This window comes from Vicugna pacos, chromosome 2 (genome assembly GCF_048564905.1).
Source record: "Vicugna pacos chromosome 2, VicPac4, whole genome shotgun sequence".
Classification (NCBI taxonomy): domain Eukaryota; kingdom Metazoa; phylum Chordata; class Mammalia; order Artiodactyla; family Camelidae; genus Vicugna; species Vicugna pacos.
This window is the reverse complement of record NC_132988.1, coordinates 47,469,403-47,496,442: the sequence shown is the minus strand read 5'-3', so window position 1 is coordinate 47,496,442 and position 27,040 is coordinate 47,469,403. Positions and strand designations below refer to the sequence as shown.

The following is a 27,040-nucleotide window of genomic DNA, read 5'->3' as shown; positions in this document are numbered from 1 at the left end:
GGAGATATTGCCACTAATCACTTAGACTCCCAACAGATTATAGATCCTAAAATGTTTTTAACAACAGTAGTGACTTTGTAATGTATCAGCTTGCTTAGGCCAAAACTATAAGGCAGACTCTCCCATAAAAAAGGGAAATTTCTTTTGTGCATATATCACTGTGGCTGTATAATTTTATTGTTTCCTTATGTAGAAAAAAAGCTGAATTGTTCTATTAACCTTTGAAGTTCAGACATTTCAACAAGACAAAATCCTACTGGGACGAAGTGGTGGGCTAATTTCTAATGATCTATGTATTCTTAGGTCAAGATCAAACATTCCAGGTGTCTGATTCTTAGATATATTATTGCTTTCATGGCATTAAAAACAATGGCTTTTTTTTTAAAAATTGAGGTATAGTTGATATTCAGTATTATATAAGTTTCAGGTTACAACATAGTGATTGACAATTTTTAAAGGTTATATTCAGTTTATAGTTATTATAAATGATAAGCTATATTCCCTGTGTTGTACAGCATAGCCTTGTAGCTTATTTATTTTATGCAGAGTCATTTGTACCTCTTAATGCCCTAGCCCCATCTTGCTCCTCCCTCCTTCCCCCTCCCCACTGGTCACCACTAGTTTGTCCTCTATATCTGTGAGTCTGGTTTTTTTTTTGTTGTTGTTGTTATATTCACTAGTTTGTTGTATATTTTAGATTGCACGTATAAGTGATACCATACAGTATTTGTCTTTCTCTGTCTGACTTATTTTACTTAGGGCAATATCCTCCAAGTCCATCTATGTTGTTGCAAATGGCAAAATTTCATTCTTTTTTCATGGCTGAGTAGTATTAAACAATGACTTTCTTTAGAAAATGGTGAAGAATCTTCCCCAGAGAACTCTTCCTCAAATTAACACCATAATGTTTCCTAACACTTGTAGTTATCCACTGGCAGAATTCAGCATATAGTTCTGAGCACTGTCTTGCCAGTAGCTTTCCTTAACATATCCAGTTGGCAGCTGCCCATAAGTTATGTGCATCCTGATTGGAAGAAACCAGTAAACATATTAAGCATATTTAGAATATGAAGTGTTTACTTACAATGAAATACTGACACTTGTTATTTTGTAAATTACATTTTTAATATTACCAAGTTTATCTTGCATTCAGAAAAGGAAATAATGAATTTTACTTACAAAATGATCATTTATTGTTAATTCCTTTTACTCCCTACAATTTACTGAAATATTTAAGAATCAGAATTAAGAGTGTGAAATATCAATGATAAGAAATAATAATAGGTAAACTAGGTTAGTTAAGTTATTTAAAATTTTTAAATATGAATTTCTGAGGATAATATTTATTACATAACCTTTTAACTGTTTCAGATTTAGACATTGGTCTTCCAGGAGTGACATCTTGTATCACCAGGTAGCAAGGATAAGTCTCAATTCTAGGAGTTTACAAGTTAGAGAGTAAAGACAAATACACACAAAAATATTAAATAACATTTCTAGAGTTTCCAAAATACAAAACCACCAGAGGTTCTTGAATTGAAATTGATTTTATAAACTGATGGTTTAGAAAATCATTTAGAAATAATATGTAGGAGGGGCCAGAATAGAGAATAAAAGAAAGTGTCCCGGTGTTGACAGTAACTCAAATATCAGGTGATCAGGTCACAGACATTAGTCCTGGCAGTGGATACAGAAAGGAATGTAGGGTTTGGAAAAGTTCACAAAATTTGATGCCTGATTGGAGGTAATAAAATGATGACAGAAGAGGTAAAAAAAAAAATCCCTCAGTTTTCTATACAGAAGAAGGACAGCAACAACAACAAAACGTGTTATTCCCAGATAAAAGGAAATAAAAGTGGGAGATAAACTTGGAGATAAAATGAAAAATTTGCCTTAGGACACGTTGAGTGTGAAACAATGCAGATAGCTCCTGCTAAAGATGAACTTCTTTTCACTGGTTGGACTCTCTGAGATGGAGTTTAGGATGCGCCATGTTCACTAGGTTGTACCCTCGGGACTGGTATGTGGAAATGAAGGTAAGAAAGCAATTTTGGGTAGAGGGAGAAGTTGAGCTGCATTGCAGGCCCAGCAATAACCTCAGCTGACCCCACAGAACACGCTGGGGCTTAAATGGCCAGTTAGAGTTGTCCAGTGTAGGGGCCAAAATCGTCGGACCGTTAGAACCGCAGTGATTGGATAGACTGTAACAAATGCCCCATTCTGATGAGAAATACTGACAGGAGGGCAACTGTGCGTGTGTGTGGGTGGAGAACTTAAGGGAAGCCCCTGTATCTTCTGCTCAGTTTTGCTGTGAACCTAAAACTGCTCTAAAAAAATAAGGTCAATAAAATAAAAATGATTCCAAGGGATTTAACATCTTTAACACTTCAGAAACAATATCTAGTATGGTAATTTAAATTTAGAAAGTGTATCATTCCTTGCCTCTTCTTATTATTTCTCTTTATCATCTAATATAAAATATGTCTTATTTTAACTTCCTAACTACTAGTGCCTGTCATAGCATCATTAGCACCTTCAGATGCTGTATGTGTAACATACATTTGCTCCTAACTTGAAGAGCTGTTGCTTAAGTGTGGACATACTGTGCTACTTTTTGCAGCCTAGTCTGCAAAATCATTAAGTTTCAAGTTAAGTGGAAATTGGTTCTCCCGCAGGCGTTCAATGGACAGTGTCATTCTTTTGGAGATTCTAGCATACTCCTCTTTCTATTATTGGGAATTTTTTTTCATTTGATTTTTAAGCAAATGTCTCAGCTGATTATTACTTTACAAAATTTACCCACCTCCTTCACAACCCCCAACTCTGCTGACTTAACGGAAAAGCTTAAACTCTCAGAGGTCCTTTTTTGGAAGTTGCTTAATACCTAATTTGAAATATAAAAATTCTTTTTTCCAGATACGCAGCTATTAAATAGCAACTAATTTGAGCTCCCTCTTTGAAGGCTTCTTAATATAGATAGGATGAGTTTCTGAATGAAGCAAGAGTTCACTGGTAATCATTTTTCTCTTCATATTTTGCAGATCTCATATAAACCTTTATGTTAATTAAGCGAGATGTTTTTGTGAAAATTCTTGAAAAGATTGTTCAACTTAAAGATCAGGACATAGCTCCAGGTACCTTGAATAAAGAAAATATCTTCCTTATCTGGGTCAAGTGAAAAAGAGGTTTCCAACGTGTCTGACACCTCTGACTACCTGACAGAGAGCAAATGAGGGTCTCAGTGTTGGTGGTGCAGCCCTCAGGATGCCTAACAGCAAATTTGAATTTTATTTCCAAAGTTGTTTTTTTCCCTAACTCGACACTCTCAGAAGAGTCCCTGAGAACAAATCAACTGGTTTTAAAACAACCAGTAAGCACCTACCTGGAGGAAGGTACCGGGGGTGTCAGCAGCACAACTGTTTGTACAATCAAAACAGAGGCAGATTTGGGAGGAGGCTGGACCAGAGCTGCAGAGAGCAGATACGAGGACCCATGTGTTCCTCTAAGTCTGTTCCTAAAGCCCAGAAGCCTTAAAAACAAAATCCCAGAGGACAAAGCCCCTTGTTCTACCTTAAAGTGACAAAAGGACAAATATCAAGATAACTCCTTGTAGAGTCTGTTTCCATTTGAAGAGAGGGACCAGGAAACTTGATCACTGGGTTTCATTGTCTACTGTTTGTTCTTTTTGGTGAAGCATGTTAGGGTAAAATAGTTAGAGAAAATTATGAAAATATCTGAAGCCAGCCTGGCTGGAAAAGCTGAAGGACAGACATCTGGGGAAACAGAGGGTTTTTGTGAAAAGAGCAGAGATTTAAAATGGATTTTAAAGAAGTTTTGTGAGTGAAATAAGTCAGAGAATGACAAATATCATATGATCACTTATATGTGGAATCTAAAAAAAAAGACATAAATGAAGTTATTTACAAAACAGAAGTAGACTCACAGACATAGAAAACAAACGTATGGTTACGAAAGGGGAAAGAGGGAAAGAGATAAATTAGGAGTTTGGGATTAACAGATACACATTACTATATATAAAATAAATAAACAACAAGGTCCCACTGTATAGCACAAGGAGCTATAGTCAGTATCTTGTAATAAACCTGTAACAAAAAAGAATATGAAAAAGAATGTATGTATAACTGAATCACTATGCTATACACAATATTGTAAATCAACTATACTTTAATATAAAAATTTTTTTTGCCCTATATAGTGAAATGTAACTCTTTTCTGAGACTTACTTTGAAGGTTATAGGGACATCAACAGTCTGAGTTAGACTTAACGTTTTAAGGAAGTTGCAATACACTGAGACTGGCCTCCATGTAATTTAGATACATGAGAGTTACATATAATTACATATATGTTTAAATAGGCACATTTCTACTGTATCATAGAATACAGATATGTATTTAATTTTAAGGATAAAACATGAATCATCAGAGAAATTTCAAGATTCAGGGATTTTGGGTCAGATGTTTTCAAAGGGGTAGTACAGCTCTCAAGGAGGCATTTTTTTTTTAATTGACAGGGTGTTTTCTGATGTCACAATGACTGAGGAGCAATATTGCTATTTAGTGCACAGAAGTAGGGATGCTGAACACCCTACAACACTTAAGACAGCCCTACCCAAGAAAGAGTTGTCCTGTATCCTTCATTGCTCTCAAATTTCCTGTCAGACATTCATGTAGGTGCAAAATCTGTTTTCAAAATTAACTCAGTCTAAAAACTAATGTCATTTTGTATATAACACAAAGTATTTTTTGGCATTGTTTTAATCTGCCCATGGTATTTGAGTCTCTAATAGTGTATCAGTCTGCATTTATAGCTCTCCATTCTTAGTGATTCTGTATATGAATGCAAACATGACTGTTTTGTATGTTTCACGTCCTGGTGCCTGAGTATTTGCATATTGAAATATGCATAATTTTATTACAAACTATGTTATCTCTTTTTTATATGATAGTTAGGCATTGCATTGATTTTTTGAAAATTATCAGTGTAATAGATTTTATTATCTGTCAGTTTCATTTCAAGAATGTAGATGTTGCTACAAAAGATTTCATATTAAAAGGGAAGTTTAGTTTACTCATTCACCCATTGATAGACATTTGGATTATATTTATCTTTTGCCTATTACAAATAATACTGCTGTAAACATTTGTATGTAAGTTTCTATGTAGACATGTTTTAATTTCTCCTGGGTCACATGGCAATTCTATATTTAACTTTTTGAGGAACCACCAAACATTTTTTTGTAACTGCACCATTTTACATTCCAGCCACGTACAAGGGTTCCTATTTCTCTACATCCTTGTTATAATTATTTCCTGGTTAAAAAAAAAATTACTATAGCCATCCTGCTGAGTCTATAGTGGTGTCTCATTGTGGCTTTTATTTGTATTTCTTTAATGACCAATGCAATTGAAGGTCTCTTCGTGTGTTTTTCAGCCATTGGTCTATCTTCTTTGGAAAAATGTTTATTCAAGTATATTTCTCATTGTTTAATTAGATTATTTATCTTTTTGTTGTTGAGTTGGATAAGCAAGTTGTGGTATACACATATAATGGATATTATTCAGCCTTAAAAAAGAACAAAGTTCTGAAACATTCTGCAACTTTGATAGACATCAAAAGCATTATGCTACGTGAAAGATGTCAGACATAAAAGGTCACATGTATGATTCCTTTTATATGATATATCCAGAATAGACAAATCCATAGCGACAGAAATAAGATTAGTGGTTGGCAGGAGATGAGGGGAAGGAAGAATGGGGAGTGATTACTTAAAGGGTAGGGAGTGTTCTTCCCGGGTGATGAAAATGTTTTGAAACTAGAGGAGTGGTGGTTGCCCAATATTGTGACTGCACGAGATGCTTTAAAATGGTAAATGTATATTATGTGAATTTTACCTCAGTTTTTTAAAAAGGGAAGAATTAGGTCTAACAAGTTGAAAATAATGTTATAGGAGTGCCTGACCAACTTTTTCCCTCATGGACCCCATCAGCCACCTATAAGGCCTATGAAACGCTTCTCAAAATAATGTTTGCAAATGCATAAAATAAAATACATAAAGAGTAAACCAACTGCACTCAAATATATTTACAAAAATATTTTAGAAAAAAACATTGTGATCCAATAACATTCTTGCTTCTTCATTGAAGCATTAAGTGATTTGATCTAGCAGCAGATCTAATAACTACCACAATTTTGAAGTAGTGATGGATATAAATGATATTTAGAGACATCTGCAACATCAGAAAAATAACATAACAATTATATACCATTTCTACTGGAGACAAAAATTATAGGTAATACTGACACCACTATAGAATTTGTTGCCTACATTCATAAATGCTAAATTTTAATTAGAAGTAAGTGAAAATAAAGATGCAATCCTTTTTTAAACATCCAAGTTCACTGGCCCCCTAAATTCTACCTCAGAACCCCTGGTAGCAAACATCTAGTAAAGGGAAGGGCATATATTCTTTCCCTTTTGCCATTAGGAGTAATCTGATAGAAGTGATTAATAAGAGCTGAGTAGATACTAGCTACTATATATAAAACAGATAACAAGTTTATACTCCATAGCACAGGGAACTATATTCAATATCTTGTAGTAACCTATAATGAAAAAGAATATGAAAAGGAATATATGCATGTATATATATGACTGAATCATTATGCTGTACACCAGAAATTGATGCAACATTGTAAACTGACTACTTCAGTTAAAGAAAGAAAGAAAGAAAGAGAAGAGCTGAACAGAACAGAGGACAAAGGAAAAAGAAAAGCATGTTGGTGCATTGGATTCCTCTTTAAGGCTGTCATGACTAAAGAGTAGATAAGACATCTCTCTGTTCTCTTTCATATCCTTTTTCTTTGGTTTGTTTTTCTTTCCTGTTTTCAGAGAGCTATTGATCCAAGTCTTGACGAAACAATTGGCCCAAGAAGCAGACTGAGCCAGAGAATAGAGACATAATTGGTGGAAAGATGAGAAATTAGTTTTATTCTCCTATGTCTGAAAAAAAAAGTGTCATTATCATGTAGAACTTCTTTTTTGAATGTGCGTATATATGAAAATAAATCAATGTCCTGAGGCCCATACACCTCTTAAAAATAAAATAGAAGACAATCGGGTTGTTTCTAACCAAGTCCCAGTGATGTGCACAGTACATTTGGTATTAAGCTTTCAGTCTTTCTGGCTATTTACTAAATTGGATGTAATAAAATTTATCCATCATACAAGAATCACATGTGATTTAACCACACATTGTTAAATGGCATGAAAAAATAGAAAGTTTTGCTTGATTAAGTATTATTACTGCTTCTAGGCTAAAATAATCAAGAGAAATTTCAGCTCTGAATGACACATTATAAATCCCTTATAATATTATAAATCTAGTAATCATAGTAATATTCTAATCCAATTCAAGAGTGAGCTACTAAATTGGTAATAATAGGTCCCAAACAAAATCTAATGAGACAACCCATTTTCCCTGCCCCCTTCCTAGATTTTCCCTTCAGGCTTTGAGCAGGGGGAATTAATTTTGTTTTTAAATGGCTTAACCATGGAACTTCTATTTTTTTCTCTTTTATACTATTCTAATTACATGGAATAATGGTTTTCCAATTGGATTCAAAAGAACCCTGGGTTCCAAAGGCAATTCCTTGAAATAAATTTAAAGTAACCCATTGCAAGAAAATATTAATTTATATCAGGATTAATTTATATCAAAACTCATCCTCACACCACAGAAGAATCTCAGGGCCCAATAAAAGAATGTAGAACAGTTTCATAATTTCAGTTGATGATTCTTGTGTTAGAAACTCAGTAGCTGAGGAATTTCCTTGTTTGAAAATACGTTTTTAGAAAGAGAACTTGTCCTTTCCCTCCCTTTTTTATTCGTCCCTTCATTCATTTAAGTAATATTTACTAAAGATGTACCATGTGTCAGGAACTATGATAGTAATTGGATATAGAATGATGAAAAAATAGGAAGATTATCTGCCATTAAGATGCTTAGGGTCTGGTGAAGGATTCAGGCACAAACAAATAATCACATAAACCTATTGATAGGATTAAAGACTGAGATAAGTGCTATGAAGGAAAATGTAGGAAGCTGTGACAGGAAAGAGGGGGGCTTGATTTAGGTTGAAGATCAGGGAAGGCCTCAGTATGAATATGATACCCAAAGAAGAAGTAGGAGATAGCCATGGGTAAAGTGATATAGGGAAGAGAATGTGCAAAGGTCCTGAGGTCATATTTGCCTGAGAAATATTTTCTGAGAAAACATTTGCCACAATATATGAAATACATTATGTTTTTGCAGGATAGATTGTCCAGGAAGCAGAAACTGAGACAGAATATTTATTAGAAAGTGCCCTTAGGATCCATCCCTGTGGAAGACAGGGGAAGGATTCAGGATTTGGCCGAGGGAGAAGTCCATTTGTAATACAGACCCAAACAACAGCTCTGGCTGACCATGCAGGAAGTTCTAGAGGTCAAATGACCTGCAGGCTGGTCTCCTAGTGGGCCAGAATGGCTGGACCTTTGTAACCATATATCCATCACATCAGTCTTTGGATGTAAGCCACTATGGTAAGGGTATGACTTTGGGCAAGGTGGCTCTACAGTGATGCCATCCCTGAAGGACCTAACAGTTGAAGGCTCTCTGCTAGTAGCACTTCCTGCAGCTATTGACAAGCCCCTCCTGGAAAGGGGATCTGGACGGCACAGCTCCACGTTCATCACAAACAAGCTTTTACAAATCAATAAAAAAAAATAACCCAATAACCAACAGAGTAGAAGACAAAAGGGGCAATTCACAGAAAAATCACAAGTTGTTGATAAACATAGAAAAATATGCTCAACTATTGTTAGCAATAAAGAAAAATGCAAACTAGACAGAGAAGCCTTTTTGTTTCATTGTGCATTGCATTGGCAAGAGTTTAATGATGGTGATATCCATCGTAGATGAAGGTGAAGCTGCTCTGCCTCTTGTCCTGGGATTCCTGAACAATGGTCCCTCTCAATGTGATACAGCTTCCTCAGTGAAGGAGCATCTCTGTTAGATTGTGGACCACAGTTTTCAGTAACTAAGGTGAATTTCCACACTGGGTGTGGGGAGAGGGAAATTAAACTATTAAATGGACTGATTCATTTAACTATCTCCATGGTCCATGGGAAAAGTAAGCAGAAAATTCTATAGGGGTTCATCATAAAAAAAAAAATCTCAATTTCTATCCTTCTAGTCGGAGTCTTAGCTATTTTGAGGTGAGAAGTTATAATTTTTGTTTATTTATCCAAGAAAGTACTTATCTGTGTTTATGTATACACTAATAAACAGAGAGAAAAATCTGGAAGGACATCTCTGAATAGTTTTTTTTTAATTGTCATTGTTACAATAGCATGTATTATTTTAGTATTTTTTAAAAGCTTTAGATGCTCTTGGAGCAAACGTGATGCCTTCCAATATAATAAGCATTTTCTGAGCCCCCCAGTAGCTAACCATTTTCAGAGTTTCATCCAACCCCCAATGGACAGTCTCTTTTTCATGAGCGTAAGACACTCATTAAGAATCACCCCTGCTCTGACCGCCCTCTTCCAGAAAAATTTAGCCAGAAAAAAAGCAAGGGAGGAAGATAGGACAAAAGACAGTCCACACTGGATGGACCACAGTGATTAACAAAGAAGAGTAGTAGACAGATCATGTAGAGCCTTATTTTCAGGATTTTGGAAATTATCTTAAATGCAGTAGGAACACAATGAGGGGTTTTAAGCAGGGGATGTCGTGATTCATCTTGTTTTATAGCTATCACCCTGGTTGCAGTATGACCATTCAATTGGAGGGGTGCAAGTATGGCATCTAGGGGTCTGATTAGGAGGCCATTGGAAGAATCCGAGCAAGGTACAATGGGGGCATCGGGAGTGGCAGCAAAAATGGTGGAAAACAGAAGGCTCTCCTGTGGTCACGGAGCTCATAGACAAGGTAGGGAAGCTGAGACAGGGAAAGATTTCCAGGGTGGAGGAGCAAGAACAAATCCAGTACGCAGGAAGATAGGAGAGTCTGAGAGAAAGAAGAAGGCCAAAGATGACTGAATATAGAGGGGAACTGAGAACTGTGAAACTAAGAAAGAATGAATTAAAGGCAAAATGGAAAAAAAGTTAGGAAGATGGGTGGGGCTGTAGTTTGGAGGCCATAAAACAGTGGTGATCTGTATCTTTGAGCACCAAATAGAAAAAAGTTGACATGATTGTGTACTTTAAAAAAAATTTAATGTTGTATCTTTAAAAATTTTTTTTATTAGAAAAACAAGTGTCTGGCACTATGTTTAAGCAGCTGGATTATTTTCCTGTTATTGGAGTATATCTCTTTTATCACAAAATATTAAAATTATATAACATCTGCTCAGTGGTGCCTGGTGCGATGCAGCACATCTGAAGAGACTTTCTAATCGAGGAAGATATTTCTGAATCTAGTTTATTGTATCTTTCTTGACTTAACTTCCAAGCTACTTAATTCTAAAATACACTTTTTTCTCCTAGAGACACTTAATATTGTATTCTTTAAGATAAGGGATTTTTTTTCTATTGCAAATGAGATAAACAGTAATACCTCTAACACAAAGAATGACTTAATTAACATAATTTGAATCAAAAGTCTTTCATGGCAGTAGCCATAATTGGAGTTACAAATTTTGTGGAATAAATGACTCTCCTCAGCCCCATCTGGGGTTCAGGTTAGAAGACTCTCCAGGAGAGATCTCCTAGGATCCGGACTCTCTAAGGACCTGGAGCAAGGGAATAGCAATTATCCATCCTAATCATGCAAAGGAAACCAGCATCATCAGAACTATTCATGGGTCCTGTGTTCCCCAGCCCTTCTCATAGAAGACCAATCAGGGCTGAAAACTTCCTGTTGGGCTAACATCAACAACAGATACTCCTTACGTACTGGACCAGCCAGAGGCTCCATCAGCAATGGCCTGTGGGCTGAGCTGCCTAGGACTGAATTTGGCCTCATCTGAAGGAGGGCAAAGGGGACTGAGTAACAAGTTAAGTCACAAAGTTAAGCAGACTATAAGCTACCCCTAAATCTCTGTTCACCACCTTTCAGGTTTCAGAAGAAATGAGTATGTTTCTGGTGAGAAGTGAGTATGTAACGGTCTTTGGTGATCTTTTTAGGACAATATGCAGTCAGCCAGACTGTTAATCTAGTGCATTATTCTAGTATATACACTTTAAAAAGCTCTCACCTAATTTTAGTACATATACTTATCAAATATATCTAACCTATTATAACATATATAACTTACGTGGAATGATATTTATTGTATAAAATCTCATTTTAGTCTTTTTCTTTCATATTTTCTCTCTCTTAAAATATTTTTAAAAACTTTAAGTGAAAATTATATTGAAATTATCTAAGTAGTCTGCTCAGACTCTTCTTGGCTGGCTTTGATATTACAGTGCCATCCACTTTATCACAGATACGTCAGGTTTCCCTAGAGAAAATCAACGACTACCATGTTCTTTAAGAAAGGAAATGCTGATAACTGATTAGCTCCATTTGCTGAAATCATTTTCCTTCTTATTATTTTTGCTCCAGTGACTAAGAAATAATTTATTTTTATAAGTAAAAAAAAACCTTCAGAAGTAATACTTAAAAATAACTTCCCATTCACCATCTCCGAGATTACAAAAAGAAAAAAGACATATAAGTAAAAAAATATCGAGGTAATTTTACCTTAAGAAGATGAATATAGAGATGATAGAACTAAGATGCTTTTTAAATAACTTCTGAAAATCTACACTTTGTCCTTAGCCTGTGAATATAATTATTTCACTTAATTATTATTGGATTTATTTTTTTTACTGGTCATCAGTAAAATTCAAATTTCCCCTTCTTAGAAATGAACCTTGAGTCTTTCCTCAGACACTGGACAAGAGAGATGATTGATAAAGCATTTAATCCTGTATTTAAACAAACATTCAAATGAACATTTTCCCTTATTTGCAGACATTATACAGTTATTTCAATTTTTTTGCCTTTGCTCAAATACTTTCAATAATCTTTTGTTGGAAATGTCATTCAGACCAGGTTACCAGACACTTTGAAAATATCGGTCTCATCATATCATAATGATATCTCATTTTAGACCCAAAAAAGTTATTATCCAGTGAAATCATATGTCCTTTCCCTGCTTCAAATGACCTTCAGCTCTTTTCAAAAACTAAATTACTGAGAGGACAAAAATTTCTCATTATGGAGACTATACCAAAAGAATGTCATAGGCACTGAAGGAAAAAGGACAGGAATACCCATAGATGGTTGTCCTTCCAAATCATTTTCAAGTCTCTCAGCTCATTTATTCTTCATGACTTTCTTCAGGTATTATTAGTCCCATATAGGCAAAGAAACTGAATCCCGAAGAAGTCATCTTAAGTCATTCATTCGTGCATTTGATAAATAGTATGTGATGTCAACTGGGCCAACACTGGCAGATCAGAGAGCATGTTTAAAGTTACATGGTTAGCAAGGGCCAAACCAGAACTAACTGGAATACAAGTCCAATTTTCTGCGATATCATAATGCCTGTGGCAGACGATATATTCCAAAATATAAAAACCACCAACAATATCTCTCACCCTACACTCTCCAGAAGCTTGCTACTCCCCTGTCAAGAAGTGAAATTGAACTAGAGGTGGAGAGGCAGTCCTCGTGGCATTCAAATTCATGCATGGTTCCAGTTACTGAAATTCCTGGAGCTGCTCTAATCTCTGCCTTTCCAGGAGGTGGTTGCTCAATCTTGCATCAGCTCTGGGAGACTCACTGGTACCCTGCCAGCACATCCTCTTTATTGTTCTAGTTTTAGTTACATTTCTGTCACTTGTAACCAGGAGTCTTCACTTCCTAGAAGGCAAGTGATTGATTCAAACAAGCAGTGTGAGGATTCAAAGTGTTCAGAGCCCCCAAATTTGTCCCCTATTATACCTCTGTTACCCTCAGTGAAGTCAGGGATCACCCTCACATATCTGACTACGCTGCACTGTCTAATCTAACATGAATCCCAAGGCCCCTGTCTATAATCAACTCCTTATTTCAGAAGAGGAGAATTGATACTGAAGTTTTTTTCCCCCGTAATGGTGTTGAAATCATTCTTCATTTCAGCCCCTTCACCATTTCACTGTTTAGTGACTAATTTTTTGGAAGAGTTCTCAAGATGATGTGCATTCTTCCAAACATAATTGTTCATTGTGGTCTAAATGTTTGTGTCCCCAGTGACACAAAATTTTGCCATTTGCAACAACACGGATGGACTTGGAGGATATTATACTTAGTGAAATAAGTCAGACAGAGAAAGACACTGTATATTATCACTTATATGTGGAATCTAAAAAATAAAACAAACCAGTGAATATAATAAAAAAGAAATAGGCTTACAGATATGGAGAACAAACTAGTGGTTATCAGTAGGGAGAGAGAAAGAGGGAGAGGCAACACAGAGGTAGGGGATTAAGAGGTACGAACTACTCTGTATAGAATAAATAAGCTACAAGGACATACTGTACAGTACAGGGGATATAGCCAATATTTTATAAATGGAGTATAATCTGTAAAAATTATCAATCACTATGTTGTATACTTGAAACTCCTATAATATTGTAAATCAACGGTACCTCAATAAATAAATTCTAAGAAAAAGAAAAAAGAAAAAAGATTTGTGATGTTAATGACCTTCTGATAACAAAACTTTATTACCTGAATCTGAATATTTATATGGACTGTGCCCTTTATTTTTTTAAGGATAGGATGAGGTAAAGGAAACAAAATATTTTGTAGAGGAAAATCCTCTCACTGATATCTGCTTTACACTTCTTTATTTCAATTAAAGTTAAATAACTGTAATCAGTAGTTAAATGAAAAATCTTCTTTAGTATTATGCTTTGGTATATCTTTGTTCGCTGAGAACCAGGAAGAAAACAAGACGATCTAGAATTGTAGCCATAAAAGTTTAAAGCTGAAGTGTTTAGGTCATCTAACCTGACACTCTGGCTTCACAAATTAAAAAACAGACACAGAGAGGTTAAAGTAACCTTTCCAAGATCTTGATAACTTTTCCAAGATCTCCATACCATAGTCTTTACTCTCTCCCTGTTAGAAAATTATTCATTACTAGGTGTCATTGTAATTCCTCTCAGTAGAGTAGGTGGAAGTATATTTTTCCATCTTGTTGATGTTGAGCTTGGCCATGTAGCTGGCCAATAAAATATTAGCTTCTTAAACTTTAAATGTGTTTGTCTGATTTGGTTTGTCCTCTTGCACCTTTGCCATTCCCTCATTAGAAACAGATAGTCCAGGTGGCTGCTGGACTTGGATGATGACAACACAGCACAGCTGAAGTCTAGAGTTCAGTCACACTCGGTCAAAAATATCATCGTGTCCAAGATCAGATCCAAGATCAGATGAAGAGCAGCCAACATGCATATTCATAAGCAAGAAAAATCTTGCTTTAAGGTACTGAGACATTGAGGACTGTCTTTTATGCAGTCTTATCACAGTGAATAAGCAGATTAATAGTCTCATAAAGGGTTAGCAAAGGTAGAATATTCAAACACTTTTTTCAAATTGTATTGGTTGCAATTTGATTTATATGCATATAATAAAAAAAAGTCAAATAACAATGGTTAAATAAAATTGAATTTTACTTCTCAGTAAAAACAGTCTAGAGTTAGGCCATCAGACATAGTTCAGTGATTCTCTGAGGTCTTTAGGTTCTTTCCTGTGCATGGCTCTCCCATCCTAAGGATATGGCCCTTGTCTTAATGGCCCTAAACTAGGAAACCTTCTGCATCCAAGGCTCAGAAAGAAAAGTGGGGGATAAAGAAAAGAATGATATATGTTCTGTCTTTGAAGGAGATGACCTAGAATTTCCACAGAATCTCTTCTGATATTTTACTGGCCAGAACTTAGTCAAATTACCATACCTGGATGCAAAGGAGATGGAAATAAAGTCTTTTAGTTAAATAACAATGTTCCAAGCAAAAATTACAGGGTTCTATTACCAAAAAGTAAGGGAGAACAGATGTTTTGAGGTAACTAGCAGCTTCTGCCATAATGGATAAATATTTGTTGCCCTATAGGAGGTGTCCAATAAATGTTAGGTGGATGGCTGATTGAAAATATTAATTAATTTTCACGATCTAAATCACCAAAAGGGAAAAAAGATAATTCACATTTGGTTATGCAATTCATTTAAAATTGTTTTCTTATAAATATGATGCTTTATTGTGCATTATAAATTTTTTTGATTCCATTCAATAAATAGTACTGGGCACTACAATGTAAAAAGTATTGTGCTTGGAGCTTTTAGAATCCAGACAGGAAGAAGATACTGTCCCAAGCTGTATGACAGACTTTAGAGGAAGCTATTGAAGTAGAATCACTGAGTTTGCAAGCTGTGTGGGACACTTCCTACAAACTAATAGCATTCTACATTAGGGATCTTGGCTTCTATTTCTGAGGACTTTCTTCAGTGTTACTGAAACTTATTCAACACGTTAGAATAACCCAGAACTTCTTGGAATTTAATTCTTTGTGTTTGTAAAGAGGTTGTTCTGTGCATTGTGTGATTATTCTGTAAATCATTATGTTTAACTGAAGAGATTGAGTTATTCAAAAGCCTTCAATTTATAATAGATATTCAAAAGTTAAAAATAAATTGAAGTGCAGTCACATGAAAAGATGCTCAACATCACTAATTATTAGAGAAATGCAAATCACAACCACAATGAGCTATCATCTCACACCTGTCAGAACAGCTATCATCAAAGTCTACAAATAACAAATGCTGACAAGAATACGAAGAAAAGGGAACCCTTGTATACTGTTGGCAGGAATATAAATTGGTGCAGCCACTATGGAAAACAGTATGGAGTTTCCTCCAAAAACTAAAAATAGCCTTACCATATGATCCAGCAATTTCATTTCTGGGTATAAATCTGAAAAAAAAAAACCAACTAATGTAAAAAGATACATGTACCCTGATGTAAACACAGCAGTATAATTTACAAAAGCCAAGATATAGAAGCAATCCCAGTGTCCATCAACAGATAAATGGATAAAGAAGATATTATTTTTATATATATATATGAAAATAATGGAATATTATATATATAATAGAATATTAATCAACCATTAAAAAGAATGAAATTCTGCCATTTGCAACAACATGGAAGAGAGTATTATACTTAGAGATATACGTCAGATAAAGACAAATTTTGCATGTTATCATTTATCTGTGAAATCTAAAAAATAAAACAAATGAATGTATATAACAAAACAGAAACAGACTCACAGATATAGAAAACAAACTAGTGGATATCATTTGAGAGAAGGAGGGGGAGGGGGCAAGATAGGGGTATGTGGTTAAAAGATACAAACTACTATGTATAAAATAGATGAGCAACAAAGATACATTGTACAGCACAGGGAAATACAGCCACTATTTTATAATAACTTTTAATGGAGTATAACCTATAAAAATATTGAATCACTGTGCTGTATGCCTACGACTAATATTGTAAATCAACTATACTTTAATAAAAATTTTTCAAAAATAAAAAAACTAAAAAGTAATTGAAGTGTATAATAAAAGTCATAACAAAATTTTGAATATACAGAACTGTTTTTAATTGTATTGATTTAGATAAACAGAATATTAATGTACAGATATTTATCTATCTCCTCTGAATGTGGGGCCATAATGTAACTTGGACCAGATTTACCATTCACAATAAATAACTAGAAAAATGGATTAAATGTAAGAAAAAGTGTTTTCAGACATGGAATATCAGGAAGAGTAAAACTATTATTCCTGATCTAGAAGAGAAATGAGATGGGCCCTGCAATTACCCTGGCTTTCTGCCTAAAGACATTCCACTCTGTGGCACTGATAGGAGGATCCCAGGTAAAGCACAGTAATTTCACTGAACTGAGGAAGCTTTCTCAACCTGATAAAGGGCACTAATTAAGACTCAAAACTTTCCCTTGAAGATCAGGAACATGACAATAATGTCCCCACTTTCTCTACTTCTTAATACTTACTGGAGATTCTAGCCAATGCATTAAACAAGAAAAGAAACAAACACCATAGAGATTGCAAAGAAAGAAATAAAAACTCTATTTGCAAGTAAACTGACCATGTACATATAAACAATCTATAAAAAACTATATTCTATAAAACCATTACTTGCTAATAAGTCACTTTAGCAAGCTTCCCAAATCAGAGCTAACATGCAAAAATCAATTGCCTTTCTATATATTGACAATGAATGGAAATATAAATTATAAAACATTTCTATTACAATAATATCAAAAAATGAAATTTTGAAATAAATATAACAAAATATGTGTAAGATCTGTTTACTGAAAACCACAGAACATTGCAGAGACAAATTTTAAAAGACCTGGATAAATGGAGAAATATATCATGTTTGTGGATTGGAAGATCCAACACTGTTAAAATGGCAATTCTCCCAATATCTAGATTAATCTATAGATAAACTAATCCAAGTAAAATCCCAACGTGCATTTTGGCACAATTGACAAGCTGAATATAAAATTTACATGGAAATGCAAAGGACCTAGAAGAATCAAGTGATTTTGGAAAGGAAGAACAAAGTTAGAGGATACATACCATTGGACTCTTAAGATTTATGATAAACAAAAAATTAACCAAAAGTGAGCTTTTGGTGGAGAGAATAGACATACAGATCAGTGGCTAATTGGTTTTCAATAAAGGCATGAAGGTAATTCAATGGGGAAGGGACAATCTTAAAAAATCATGCCAGAACAATTGGAAAAAAAAAAAAAAACCTGGGCCCTTACTTCATACCACATATCAACATTAATTAGACATGAAACATTGACTTAAACTTAAGAAATAAAACTGTAAAACTTCTAGAAGAAAACATAGGAACAAATGTTCTTTACTCTGGAGTGGCATGAGCCACAAAAAATTGATTAATTGGTGTTTACAAAGTGAAAAAACAAAGTTAACCCTTTGACAAACATTGTCAAGAAAATGAAAAGGAAAGCCACAGAGTGAAAAATAAATTCTTGTTACATATATATGACAAAAGATATGAGTTTGAAATAAAGAAATTTTTTGCAACTTACTAATAGTAAGATGAACAATAACCCAATAAACACAGGCAAATACTTTACTAAAGATATACATGTAGCTAATGAGCCCATGAAAAGAGGTTTAATATCATTAGTCATCAGGAAAATGCAAATGAAAACCACAAATAAGTAACACTACATATCCAGTAAATGGCTGAAATTAAAAAAATCTGACAACTTTAAGTATTGGAGAAGATGTGAGTAGTAATAAAAATTTTCATATGTTGCTGCAGGAAATGTAAAATGGTACAATCATTTTGGCAAAGAGTTTGACAATTGTTACATACAAGGTACAAACTGTATCAATAACAGGGAGAACTAATATATAACATAGCCACCACATATAACATCACATAGAAAGTGGATCTAATAGTAAGGAGTACATTATAACCAAGTAGAAGTGTTCAAAAGTATTTGAATTAGCAAAATGTCTTAAAGAGAAATGTATGGTCCTGTTCTTGCATCTCTTAAGAGATGAAACTGTTACATGGCTTTCCAAGTGATAATAAAATACTAATTAAGGACTAAAAAAGTTACAATAATGCTAACAGACCAGGTCAATATATTATGATGACAAGACATAGATGAAATTATTACCTTTCAAAAGACATCATTTTAAGAGAGGTAAATGATTGCAAAACTTAACCGTAAAAGGAAATCACCTTTACGGCTATTATCTTGGTTTTTCTCTTGATTTTTAATCTGCTTGAGAGAAACAGCTAAATTCTACACCCAATTCTCCATCCAATAGTCTATTGGTTGATAACCTAGATCCTGTGACTTTGGCTAGTTTGAAAAAGTTTTTTCTTTATTTATCAGGAAAGATTTACCACCTCTGGAAATATTACTTAATTGTAGTATTTCTAAAACCTTAGGAAGATAATCAAATTAAGTATAGTAAAAATATTACACAACAACAAAAGGAATATGGAGGATGTTAGTCAAAGTCATAATGTTAATGTTTTAGAATAAATATAAAGGTATATGTAATAATAAGTTGTATCGTCCTTACATTTGTGTATATTTCACCTGCTGTTTAAAGTGTTCAGTCATGCTAACTGTGGAACTGCTGTTTAACTTTCTAAAGTAAATTTAATTAACCAAATTTAACATCAATGTAAATATATGAGTTTGATAAGTAAAATACATGAATTTAGTAAGATGAAAATCAAGCAAAGTATGAGTATTTTTGGTTGGTTGTTCCTCTCCATACACGAAAGTGTCTGGGCATCAGAAGATGTATAATCAATCACAAACATATATAGAGCTAACTAGTACATAAAGCTCAACGTTAAACACCTAGACTCTAGCACAGAGCCTGACACAGAGTAGGAATTTGGTAAATATTTGCAGAATGAATAATACAAGGTAAACTGTGAAGAGGGAATTGAATTGCAAACAGATCTTTAGGCGGACAAGCCATGACATGATTCATAAATTTGTATTTTCTAAGGGCTCCACGTGATGGATAGCAAAGGGATACCAAGCCAGAATGTTAATATTTTTTAATAAATAAAGCACAACGTGACTAGCTTATATTCAGCAAACTACAAGTTAATTGTGATACAAATTAAGAGACAGTGAGTTTCGTTAGTAAGAACAAATGTAAGATTCCTGGTTCCAAATCTAGCACTTGCTGGACTGAACTGGAATATATATTTATCCCTTCATTCAAAAAGATGATCACCATGATAATGTTAACATATATATTTCAATGAAAAATTCAGTTTACATTTTTCACATAGTGCTAAATGTCTCTTTGTTTGGAAATCAAGAACAATGCATATTTACAATGTATCTGAAGGTGGGGATTTTTTTCCTTATATAATGACATTCAGAGAAATATTAGTGACTTTCAGTGACTAACTCTGCCTGGAGAAGGACTTTGAAAAGAATATGTTGCAAATATGTACAAGTATACTGCACCTAAAAAGCACACAGCTTTCAGAGATGCAGTTTTGCATCTCAAGGAATATAAGATCCCATAGAGAGAAGAAACATAGTCTTTCTAGACTTTGTACAGACTAATAAAAAAACATAAGATCTTGTAAAATGTGTGTTAATTAAAATTTGGGAGACAAAATAAAGTTGTTACTTTTCCTAATATTCCGCTCATCGAGAAGCTTGTGTCCCACAGGTTTAGACCTTTGGAACATCAGTTGTTAACGTTTATCAGTAACACTGAACTTTGCCTCCTTTTGACCGGCACGCTTTGCTCAAAAGGATGTCTGTGGTGATCATAATTCAACAGTTCTAAGTATAGTGACTGCTTTGTTTTCAAGAGGTTATTTAGGTCAAGGGAAACTCTGCAGTTGTGTCATTTGATATAGCTCCAGAATTACTCAACATTATCACCGTTGCTGAAATGCAAACTGCCAATATTCTTTTGTTTTCTAGCTACTTCTTTTCAGACTTAAGTCCACTTCTTTTTTCTTGGTTACATTCTACAAAAGGCCTCAACAAGTAGCTTTTAGAAATTTATATACTCAGATAAATAATATTTTATTAGATCAAAGGGGCTTAAGTAAAATACTGTCTAATAAAGAAGATGTTAAGGAGGCCCACTCCATTATTAACATCAAGTCTTGTTTATCCCTCACAATACCTATCACTTCTTCCCCCCACTTCCCTCAACCAATACCTATTCTATTTTTCTGGCTTATTTAACGAGAATAGAGGCTTGGTAGAGGTTTGTAATTAGCTGTACGATACCATTTTCCAGTTCTTCCTGAATGACAAAATGCCAAATTTATTCAGCGCTGCTATGTGCCAGCTAGAAAAATAATTTCCCAGCCTCTCTGGCAGCCAGGCAAAGCCACATGATGGAGTTCTGGCTAAGGAGGCAGAAACAACCGTGGTGGAGGAAATTTCCTGAAGTTACTCAGCAGTGGCCCCCGTTGCCCTCCTTCCTGCTGCCCACAGAGGGGAGGAAATGGGCAGCATTCCAACAGCCACATGGTAGCCTTGGCTAGTGTGGTGAGAAATGATAGAACCGGAGACACCAGATAACCACAAAACAACCATACTAGCCCTGGGATGCCCACTTCCTTGACTCCTTTTCCTTGAAAGAAAAGTAAAACAGTGAGGTTTAAATGCCATGATTAGAGGTTTTTCTGTGGCACATGATTAGAGCTTGCGTGGCAATTGGATGGCAGCCTCAAATAGGGTCACAGAGGACAGTGTGATGAAGGGGGACACATTACAAGGGTGTGAACACAGTTAAGGCAAATTTACACAATTAACAACTGCAAAGAAGCCTGTTTGGCCTCTAAGTTTAACTAGTGGAGGAAGAGAGCTGTTGTTGGACCCCAGGCTGCTGGAGGACAGGGTCTCTTGATGGAGCTATGTCTTCAAGCAGACACGCCCAGCAGGAAGTGAGTGACTCAGGATAACAGTCACCCTGGCCTCACTCTCCACCTGCTCTCTTTTCTCCTGCCGTGTCTCCTATCGGCCAAATTCACCATAAATTAGAGGGCAAAGATCACCTGTTTACATAGTCCATAAAAGTCAGCCCCTGGGGATACAAAGGCAGGGTGGAGAAGGCTAGAGAGTGAACCTGGAGGGTCAAATGGAAAATGTCCAGCACAACTGCTTATTACTTTCCTGCTTTCAACTCCATTTCCTCACCTGCGCCCTAGTCCACCCCCCAGTTCACTGTTATCTCCTTAAAGTGAAGACTAATATCATTTCCCTCCTTTGCTTAAACCTCTTCAGCATATCCTAGTAGCCCAGCAAGTCAAGTCCAGAATCCTTAACTGAGCATGAAAGGAGTCGCCATCTTGCTCTGTCCCGCTTTCCCAAACCTGTTTCTCTGTAATTCCCTACATGTATCCTATGTTGCCACCAAACTGCAATAATCATCATTCCAAACAGTAGCCCGTGCTTTCCCATTGCATTTGCCTTTATTCCTCCTGCTTAAAAAACAGGGCACTCCTCTTTCTTTCTCCTCTCTGAAAACCTCATCCATATACTGAAGTGTAGCTTACAAACGTACGCTGTGGAACCTTTCCTGAACCTTTCGCTGGATATCAACATCCTCCATTGGCTTCTTATCTCACTCAGAGTAAAGGCCAAAGTCCTTCCAGTGCCCTACAGATCCCTACATGATACCATCCCCACCCCCCAGCACACACACAGTACCTCTTCATTACTGAAGCTCTCTTTCTTCATAATTCCTGTCTCACTTACTTCATTCCAGTGATGTGTGTCCCTTGCTATTGCTAGAACCACTGAGCCTATGTCTCATATCCTTTACACTTGCCTGACTTAAATGCTATCGTTGTCCCCTCCAACCCCATCCACATTGCTTATTCTCTGAATTCCTGCAGTTTTCTGCTCACATTTCCAGTGAGGCCATCCCTGATTACTCTATGGAAATTAGAAACCCCTCCCCTGTCTGCCAGCACTCCCCACTCTCTTTACCACAGCACTTATCCACATTCCACTGAGTGGGTGGAAAGACAAGAATGGGGGGATGAATTCAGGAAGAAGTGCAGATAGGCTTGTCTTTGGGGTGGTGGTGTCAAGTCAGAGAGATGAGAATGATAGGGCTACCTGCGCTAGGGTTCCCAATGGAACTCCAGTGAAATGTTCTTTTCCTCTTCTGGTTTTAGTAGAGGCTAATGGGTGGCGTAGCAGTGGTCTGATGGGCAATCACAGAACTTTGTTCAAAATTGCAAGTTAACCTGTAGTCTCCTCAAGGCAAATTCACAGATCTAGAGAAGTATGGCATTAGAACTACAACACAACGGGAGAAAGCAGACCAGTCATATTATTCTCTAATATTAAGCTTTTAATATTTTATAGAAAGCTGCTCTATTCATAATTTAACTAAGAAGAATGTCACGGCCCGTGGCAGAAAAGATGCAAGGTAGTTTTCTCAGCAATTCTTTCAGAAGACTTGGCAAAAAAAACCCAAAATAGATATTGGCATAAAGAAATAATATTCCAGTAATAATCCTATTTGAAAGAATAATCCAGATTTGAGAGGATAAGAAACTTGTATTACTTCCTCTCCTACTCACTGTGCTACTCACGGCTTTTCGAAAGATGGTGCAGTGGGAGGGAAAGGAAAGAAAGACAAAAACACTATATTTAGCTTGTATCATTTTTAACATTTGGTCCATCAAAAAACTGATGCTTTCTCTCACTGGGTGCTTTTATGGGTTTTTAAGAGACTTTCTGTTGGGGTCAACTGATCTTCCTAGAAAGTCACCTTAGGTGGATCCCTTTCAAGACAGCCCAGGTGATCCATACTTGGTCCATGTGATACATGCATGCATCCTTGACCTACCACATTATTCCATCATAGCTCTGTTTTTGTTTTTGTTGTTGTTTTTGCTTCACAGTTCCCTTCAACCAGCTTCCCCTTTACACATTTGTTGGAATTGAAAGGGGAAGCACCCCGTCCTTTCCCCTAGGCAGAGGGGAGGTGCAATGTCATAGCACTCTGAAAATAAAGCCCGAGAGAACTGAGAACTATTAGTGAGAACTGAGTTAATGAGAACTGGTGGGAGTCTGCTCTGGAAGAAAGTTAGCACCATCACTTGCGTTTAGCAGAGACTCAAAGGCAGGCAAGAGAGTGGAAAATCTCCAGAGTATGGAAACAAGAATGCCTTCAGGTATGCTCTGATTGGAGATAATTGGTGTGGGGAAGCCAGGGGAGACTTAACTAGAAGTGGAGCATCTTATGTGATGGGTTTGAGGAGCTCATTTGGCTTTTTCTGGCTGGATCTGAGTTGGAAGTGAGGTCAAGAAACAGAAAGCTGGCAGGCACAGATCAAGTCCTAGTGATGTGGCTGATCACTACAGAGGCTGTGGTTTGGCTTTTCCAGCTGGTTGCTGCAGAGGATGTGGGTGAGAGTTCTTTCAGCACATATGACCCAGTCATTGTTCATTTGTACATTCGATCTCTCGTAATTCTCCCTCTAATGAAGTTATGCCTACCCAACTCCATTAATTTTCAAGCCTCCCCTTAAATGTCTTCAAGGTAGACTACAGATGAATCACCTGACTGATTTTTAGGCTGCCTCTTTCGAGTCACTTCTTTTATAATATGTGGATAATAAAACATTTTGTTCTCAAATTTAGAGCCTCATCCAAAACTGAGGAAATAGTCTACTTTAACTTCCTAATGCATAGGTCTCAGTCCAGAGGACTCATCTGAGAAGACTGGCAGCAAAAAAGAGGAAGAGAAATTGGACAGCACCTAGAATGCACACGCAGGCCAACGAGTCCCTCTTCTTTCTCTTCTTCCCCTTCTCTTCTTTTTTTCCTTCTCATTTTCTTTTCTAAGGCATAAACCCTCACAATAAAGTCGGAGATCCTCAACATAGCCAGATTCTTCAGCCTCAAGACTTGAGCCAGCCTTGCCCCTCTGGTCTCAGTTCCTGCCACTCCCAAACACTATCTTGTTTTTCATGACTAGAAGTGAAACTGAACAGGACCCTGAGGGGCCTTCCTCGAGAAGTTTCCTCCATCCCACCACCCCACCCCATGTCCCCTGTCTCTTGTTTATAAGAAAAAAACTTCAGCCTCCTAGGCCTTCTCCAAGTTCCAAAGAGAAAATTTAATTATAGAAGTGAGAAAAATGCAGAAACAAAGGAAACAGTCAAGCAAGACAAACAAAACAAAACAAAACAAAAACAAAAAACCCCAAAAAGTTTAGCCATAAAACAAAGTCAAGGACTTCGGTTTGTTTGGTTCTTTGGCTTCAACTTTAGTTCTTTCTTGAAGGCTATTAGATAATAAAGCCCTACCTTTGAGTTGTTTTCCAGGTAATAAAAACCCCACCAAGTGGAAGAAGTTAACTGCATGCTGAACACTAGCAGGTAGACCCTAGACCTAGACCAGTTGGAACCAGAAGGTTGATGACGCTGACTCCAGAAATACCAGTTGACTACCTCACCATCAGCCAATCTAAAGAATGTGCATGAGTTGACCAGTCACCCTGTGACCCACTCCCTCACCTTGTCTTTAAAAACATGCCCCTGAAAGCCATGGGAGAATTTAGGTCTTCTGAGCATGTGTGGCCCGTTCTCCTTGCTTGGCTCATGTTGGGTGCTTTGCAATAAATGCTATGCTTCCCTTCACTACAACCTGGTGTTTGATTTTACTTTAAATAGATTGTTCTAAGTTACTTTTGATGAAGTTTTAATAACTTACACTCCCGTCTCCTACAATGGCCTGTTTCCATCACTGAGATCATCACTTACTTTAATCATTTCCAAAAGAAGTATCTCATTGTTTGAATTCACATTTCCTTCATCAGTAGTCAGAGGGAACCGCTTTTCATATGTTTGGTAGTTATTTGCACTTTTTCTTTGGATTTTTTAAAATGAATTTTGCTGTTTTCTTATTTTGTTTGATCATTTGATGTCTATTTGTAGTACTTCTTACAATTTATGACAATTAACTGTCAATCATATATATTATATAAATAGTAATTCCCAGTTCATTGTTTCTAAATCTATCTTCTTTAGGGTATTTTTGTATACAGATATTTTAATATCTAGGTAGTTGAATTTATCTCTTTCATAGTTTTTGATTTTTATGTCAGGCACAGGTAGAATTTTACCAAGTGAGTTATGAAATTATTTAAGCCTATTTCCCCCTAGTATTTTATTCCTTCATTTTTCATTTAATTATGAGTTCATATTTAAGCTAAAAATAATCTTGCTTACATATTTATTTTCTAGTAAGTCACTATAAATTTTCAAGTAACATAATAGCAGAGTATATAATTTGTGATTATCACTTTCAAAATAGAGAAATTCTTCAAAAGCATCATTTAAGAGCTCAAGACAATATTTCTAGGAAAAAAGGTGCAAATTTAGAAAGCAAGTGAATAAGTTAGCATATATTTGCTAATATTTATGAAGATAAAAGTATTTTGTTCCTCACATATATTGGGTTTTTTTGATATTCTGTTGAGTGTTTTGTGAGTTTATTATCTGTGGAGATGCAGGTCGATGAACAGTTTTAATTAAGGGCCTACACTTTACCCGGTGCTGGGAATACAGCAGTACAAAGGGCCTGTGAAAAAGAGATTTCTGGAGGCTTCTAAAGAAAGACGCTTCCTCATGTCTTACAAAAAGGCTTCTGTGTCTCTCTCCCTGGTCATGAACTGGAGAAACTTTGAACTTCAAGTATTTGGTAACCATGTGGCACCACAAGAGGGAGCCAACCGTAGAGTAGGGCTGAACTGACCCCCAGGGATTGCAGAATTGAGGAAGGGAAACTAGCAGTTCAATGATTTTTTTTAGCTGCTGAATCAAGCCTATCTGGATCTATCTTTAAACTTACCAGTTATTTAAACCAATACATCTCTATAATTGTTTAAGCTATTTTCTGTTACTTATACCCAAAGACGTCTTAACCAACACAATGTTGGTTAGGAACCAACATAAGTACTATGGAACCTGCTTAAGTACTGTGTACTTCTCTACGTTGGCACTTTTCTCATGGTATTGTGATTATCAATTAAGTTGTCTGTATCCCTTTAAAATTTTAAGCAGTAATTGTATGCATCTTGTCTACCAGTCTATACTCAGTACAGTGCCAGTAGAGTCTACACACCTCAGGTATTTGCTGAATGTGTAAGAAGAAATTATGCAATCAAGAGACCTTTTATTATTTGATTTCTTAACTTCCACTTATTATGCACTGTTTTTCTTCATTCTTTTTTATAATAAAAAATACAGAAAAGCACACAGATCCATGTATATACCACCCACAATGAACAAATATTTGTACTGCATATTCCCCAATGTTCCCTAATTTCCTCTCTTTTTATCCAGAAACGAGTATTATCATTATCTGCTAGGTTCAGAATAGTATTGTTTTGTAT

At 35.8% G+C, this 27,040-nt stretch overlaps 1 protein-coding gene across 1 annotated transcript in view; it reads right to left on the bottom strand.

Annotated features, from left to right (window-relative positions):
* Window positions 1-27,040, bottom strand: part of PPA2 (inorganic pyrophosphatase 2) — a 152,197-nt gene that overhangs the window by 79,421 nt on the left and 45,736 nt on the right. The window lies entirely within an intron of this gene.